Below are 6,000 nucleotides of genomic sequence, written 5' to 3'. Positions count from 1 at the left end.
CTGTTCATCAAGGCTCTGAAAACTGTTGGTGCCTGACTGATGATTATTGGGGTTCAGACCCCCTCTTCTACAGTGTCTTTCATCTCATCGAGGAAATACCCTCAACTCAAGTCTCCTTTTATTCCATCATCCAGGTCACAGATAAAAATATTCAGCCAAACGCATAGTCTCTTTACGTCACCCACCGAGAGAGACCAGTTCCACCTGTGCAAGAAGGCAGCCCAAGGGAGAAGGGAAAAGGGAGGAGAGACGGGGCTGGGGGGATAGTTCTCCCCTCCAGCAGTGAACCCCTTTCCCACTATTGCCATGTTGTATAAAGGCCCAGAAAAAGTAAAGAATCTGAATTGGAAAAAGAAAAACCATGAGGAATCTATCAAAACTACAGTTATTAACAACTTCTTACTCATTTATTTTCATTGCATTTTGTTTCTCTTTATCCTTAAGGACAGGACACAGTAAAACCAAATCAACCAGCTGAGCTCTGTCTGAGAGGCCAAAGAAAGTCTGACCTGTGACTTTTATGTATTAACAACGCCCACTCTCTACTAAAGAAATAGGTGAACAAAGAGCTCTAGGTTAAAGTACTAAAAACCCAAATGAGCAGAGTTACCTACATGACAAACACAACTGCCCAGCCTGGAAACCCCTTTGGAATGATACTGTCCAGAGACACTGTGGCTCATCGAAAAGAGCAGTGGACTTGATGGGCTATCCCAACCCTGCTCACTGACAAGCTGTGTGACTTTGGGGAAATAACTTACCCTCTCTGAACTTCAGTTTCCTTAACTATAAGATGGGAATCATTTGAGTTTTACTTTACAGGGTTGTTGTGAGGATTACATAAATTATTAGGTCACAAAAGGTCCTCAGTAAATATTAGTCAAATTCCAATCCTAATGGCCCCTTACACATACGCTGGAGGTGACCACTGCCCTCCAGTAGTTTTCTGGATATCCAAAGTTCCTCTGGGCAATTCATTACAATTTGCCTATACGTAGGACACCTACTACTTCTTCCTGTTGGTCTACCCACTGCCCCTACCCCACATAAGATTCCATTCTCTCATTTAACTAAACATAGCTGAGGGACAAGCAACTGAGTCTTTGCTAGAAACTAATTCTCAGTAAGTATGAACAGCCACAGGTAAAGCGCCTGGGTAGCTTGCCACTTGGCCATAGGTAGACTCGGGGTAACAAACCCAGCTGTGCTTGCCTTGCATCGCCTTCTCTTTACTTTCCTCCCCTGTGAACTGAGATGGTTGAGTCAGCTGGATGGCAGACTCCTATTCAGCCTTATCAGTCAGTGGGGCTCCAGCGTTTACTGGGGTCCGTAAATGCCACCACATGGACCTAAGAGATCCAAGTTTTCTCTTCCCACATCCTCAGTCTTCTCCTCTCACTCCCTCCAGCATCTCTCTTGGCTTGGCCCCCAAGACTAAGCATCTTTCCAGCCTAGTCCCCAATTTGGATGCCCTATCTACTCCAACATGAAGAAATCCTCAAATACAAACCATATGCAGGTTTTTAAAATTAAGCTCACTCCGATCTTACTCATTACAAAAAAGGTTGAGGTGACTTAGAATAAAAGCTATAAAATTAATAGTACATAGTTATCATTATGACACCAGATGAGAAACAGCTGATGTCACTAAGTGAGCTCTTACTAGGCCCAATGAAGCATTTCAAAGGTTCAGCTCAGGGTTTCGGGGTCTCTCTGTCCTCCTGGCCGACTGCAGGTTATAAATCAATTCTGCCCCATGCTGTCTCTATTCTCCACTTTTGCACTTTCCAGCTACTTCTAATAGTGTATCCAGCATGCCTGGGCTTTGTCTCTCTCTCCAGGAAAAGTATAGACTGGGACAATCAGAAGTTGCTTCTCTCCTGGGCCCTGCCTTCCTGGGAGAGCAAACAATGATTCTCTTGATGCTCTAGGTCTTTCTCTCTTGTGCTTTGGTCACCCACCTGTAGGGCACCTTAACAACTTTTGCAGCCCTCCCCTGGTTCCTATAGACCAGTGGTTCCCTAGCCTGGCTGCCCATAAGAATCATTTGGGGAGCTTAAAAAATGCTAGTGTTTAGGCCTCCACCCTATTGAGGTAGAAGCCCTGTTGGAGAGGCCTGGCCATCTGTATTTGTAAAGCTTCCGGGGTGATTCTAACACATAAGCAGGGTTGAAACCCACTTCTGTAGATTTTCACCTTTGGACCTCCAGCCTTACATTGTCTGCTGGTATTTCCAGGTTCCTAATATATTACAACTGAATATTCCTTGGAGATGAGGGGAAGGGGCATGGGGAAAGCAAGGACAATGTACTACTCTTACCCAAAGGTAATTTTTTTAAAAAAACAGCAATAGGAAATAATTTTCTTTTAAGGGAAACAAAATAATTACATGTGGCATAACACTTTTTTTCGAGCAGCCTTTAGTAGTTATTAAGAAAATACTGGCACATTTTATTTATTCATATACTACATTATAAAAATAACTCATTTTTATTTTCAGACACAATACAATAAGTCTAATTGAGAAAATTCTTGATTCTCACATGTAATTAGTGACAAAATAGTTTGGGAAAATCTAAACAAATTCTATCAAAAGTCCACCCCTGGGACGCCCTAAAGGTCATTAAAAAGGCAAAAGGTGCAGGGATCTCTCTTCTTTGGAAACTAAAAGGCATCTTTGCACAGATGCGATGACAGGCATTTCTTCAACAAATATATGTTGAATTCCTACCTGGTGTGAGGCGTTGCTCCAGGCCTGGTGTGTGGGGCTTTAACTTGAACCCCTACATCATGTCCTTCCACCTCAAGTCCCACAGGTTGATTATTCATAGCCTGTACTTCTTTCTTTAGATTGAAGTATAGTTGATCTACAATGTTGTGTTCATTTCTGATGTATAGCAAAGTGATTCAGTTACACATATATATATTCTTTTTTCATATTATTTTCCATTATAGGTTATTACAAGATACTGAGTACAGTTCCCTGTGCTATACAGTAGGACCTTGTTTATCTCTTTTGTATATAGCAGTTTGTATCTGCTAATTGCAAACGCCTAATTTATCCCTCCCCCCTCTTCCCCTTTGGTAACCATAAGTTTGTTTTCTATGTCTGTGAGTCTGTTTCTGTTTTGTTAATAAGTTCATTTGTATCATATTTTAGATTCCACATATAAGTGATATCACATGATATTTGTCTTTTTCTTTCAGACTTACTTCACTTAGTATGATAAACTCTAGGTCCATCCATGTTGCTGCAAATGGCATTATTTCATTCTTTTTTATGGCTGAGTAATAGTCCATTGTATGTATGTATACTGCATCTTCTTTATCCATTCATCTGTCCGTGGACATTTAGGTTGTGTCCATGTCTCAGCTATCGTAAATAGTGCTGCAATGAACACTGGGGTGCACGTACCTTTTTGAACTAGAGTTTTCTCCGATATATGCCCAGGAGTGGGATTGCTGGATCATATTGTAGCTCTATTTTTAGTTTTTTAAGGAACCTCTGTACTGTTCTCCATAGTGGCTATACCAGTTTACATTCCCACCAATAATGTAGGAGGATTCCCTTTTCTCCACACCCTCTCCAGTATTTATTATTTGTAGACTTTTTAATGGTGGCCAGTCTGACTGGTGTGAGGTGATACTGCATTATAGTTTTGATTTGCCTTTTGCTAATAATTAGCGATGTGTTTTAATTCTCACTGACAACATTTTTTTTATTGAGATGTGCCTATTGGTCATCTGTATGTCTTCTTGGGCGAAATGTCTGTTTAGGTCTTCTGCCCATTTTTTGATTGGATTATTTGTTTTTTTGTTATTGAGTTGTATGAGCTATTTGTATATTTTGGAAATTAAGCCCTGTTGGTTGCATCATTTGCAAATATTTTCTTCCAGTCTGTAGGTTGTCTTTCATTTTGTTTATGGTTTCCTTTGTTGTGCAAAAGCTTATACATTTGATTAAGTCCATTTGCTTATTTCTGTCATAGCCTGTACTTCTAATTGAATCACCTGACAACATATGAATCTTGTTTTCAATCATATTCTTTTTCTTCAATGGTCTCTACCTTCATCATCATCGAGTTTCCCATTGGTCTTAGTGTCTTTGATCTCCTTGTTTCTGAAAGTTCTCCTACGTTTCTTCTAGAGTTCTTATACACAGTTCAGCCATTTTTATATTTCCTAAAACTTATCAACTTTCTCGTCAATTATGTAAAGGAAAAATTCTTGAAGGCGGTCACAAGCTGATACAATCTGCCAGCCTAAATCAATAAACAGACTTAGTTTTGTCACCATCACTAGACATGCCACCTGAACTTAAGGGAAGTGCAAAAGCATTTTACATGTTTGTAGACTAACAACTCATTTACCTGCACCTAGGAAGCGAACTCTTCCTCCTTCAAGACTTTCCAAAAACTTCCAACACTAAAACTGAAATTTAACCATTTAGATCAGGAATCTCGCAGTGGTAGATGGCTGACTAATTCAGTTTGCATATGTGTTTTAATTTGCACTGAAAACATTTTTTTATTGACATGTAATTGACATACAACGTTGTATTAGTTTTAGGTGTACAACATAGTGATTTGATACATGAATATATTGAGAAATGATCAGAACACTGTTTAGTCGACATCCATCACCACACCCACTTACAAATTCTTTTTGTGTGTGACTACTATCACTTCCACCACCCACACACACACACAAACACACAAGAGTCTTTTGACATACACAAACCCTTTCTAACCCTCTACTCTTCTGTAGGCTAAGAACCAGGAAGATAATTTAATTGGAATTGTGTGTAAAGTAATAATAAGTAGGCTTGAATCAGGAAGTCTTTAAGGAAGGTGTCTCTTTATAATAGATAAACTTCAGTGCAAGTTCTTTGTTTTGACTGTTCAGAAATCATCAACCATTCGGTTATAGGCTCTTTAAAGAAGGCTGATAAGTATGTCTCCTGTCTAATAGAAGAGTTTGCAATGGAAATTCTGAGCATTGGATTTCGCATGAAGAATCAAAAACTCACTCACTAAGCCAAATAGAAAGCATGCCCACTGACCTTCAATTCTTGACCTTCACTGCCAACCATAAAATAAACAACTAGAAACAAACAGCCACAGATGTCATGCCCTTCCTTGGGTTGATTAGTGGCACCAAGAGCATTTGTGCAGCCAGCACTGTAGCATGAGCCACTTGTGTAAGCAGAAAGCCACTCGTCATTAACTAGACAACGATGGCCAAGCCAGCCCAGCTCGGAGCCTCTACTCATTCTGTACTCAGAGGCCACAGAATCAGCTCCCTCAGAGGGGCCGGGGCTGCCTTGCTCCCCTCACATCCAGTGAGGCCCACTGCCCATCCCAGCCTAGGTTTTTGTCCCTCCTCACCTGGGCTATTACAATGACTCCCCCAGCTGCACTTCCGCTTCCCATCTCTCTCTGCCTGAGCCATCCTTGTCAGACTTTCTAACCCTCTGCTCTCATTGCATTGCTTCCAGGTAAAGACGAACTTCAGTCTATCTCCCTCTTACCTGGAGAAAAAAAGATGACTTTCCCCAATCTCCATCATTCACTGCACCTTACCTTTCTGCAGGCCCCAGCCCAAGCAAGCATGTTTACCTCTTTGCTTTCCCACCACTCCATGGTTATTGCCACTTCCTGCCTTTGCTCTTGGTGCCCTTCTGGAACACCATCTCTATTCCCCTCTGTCTGTCCAAATTCCAGCCAGACTTCATATCTCTATTCAAGAAGCCATTCCCAACCACTCCACTCCTTCAGGGTATCATTCAACTTTCATTCAACTCCATACAACTCCCAACAATTTAAGCCCTCCTCTTTTTTTTCCCACTGTCCTGGGCATAAGCCCTGGCATAGAGCAGAGGTCCTAACATGAAACTTCTTTGGTGGGTCCCAATCAATTTCCATCTCTCTAAATACTAACATGTTTAATGAATACAACTGACCTTGTAAATGAAGACCCTAAGAAGGGGTAAGTTTCTCT

This window comes from Globicephala melas, chromosome 16, assembly GCF_963455315.2.
Source record: "Globicephala melas chromosome 16, mGloMel1.2, whole genome shotgun sequence".
Classification (NCBI taxonomy): domain Eukaryota; kingdom Metazoa; phylum Chordata; class Mammalia; order Artiodactyla; family Delphinidae; genus Globicephala; species Globicephala melas.
This window is presented reverse-complemented; position numbering follows the sequence as displayed.